This window comes from Pterocles gutturalis, unplaced genomic scaffold, assembly GCF_000699245.1.
Source record: "Pterocles gutturalis isolate BGI_N339 unplaced genomic scaffold, ASM69924v1 scaffold27858, whole genome shotgun sequence".
Lineage (NCBI taxonomy): Eukaryota > Metazoa > Chordata > Aves > Pterocliformes > Pteroclidae > Pterocles > Pterocles gutturalis.
The window spans coordinates 1,044-1,259 of NW_010123822.1; the positions used below are offsets into that span (position 1 = coordinate 1,044).

General features: G+C 67.6%; 1 protein-coding gene across 1 annotated transcript in view; it reads right to left on the bottom strand.

Moving 5' to 3' along the window:
- Positions 1-216, bottom strand: part of OBSL1 (obscurin-like 1) — a gene marked incomplete at both ends in the record, with an annotated part of 6,138 nt that overhangs the window by 1,032 nt on the left and 4,890 nt on the right. The window lies entirely within an intron of this gene.

Here is a 216-nt window from a genome sequence, read left to right on the forward strand (position 1 = left end):
TGCTGCCCCCGAGCATGCTGGTGGCCGAGCAGTGGCCTGCCCTTCCCTCGCCCTGCAGACAGACGGTTTCCAGCTGTGGTGCCCAGGCCCCGCAGTGCACCGCAGTCCTGCAGCACTGGAAAGCAGCACGGCGCCGGTTTGCAGCATTCAGCCTGCACCACGCTGAGCCTGCGTCCGCCCGGCGCCCTGATCAAATGCTCAGTGGCTGCCACTCTC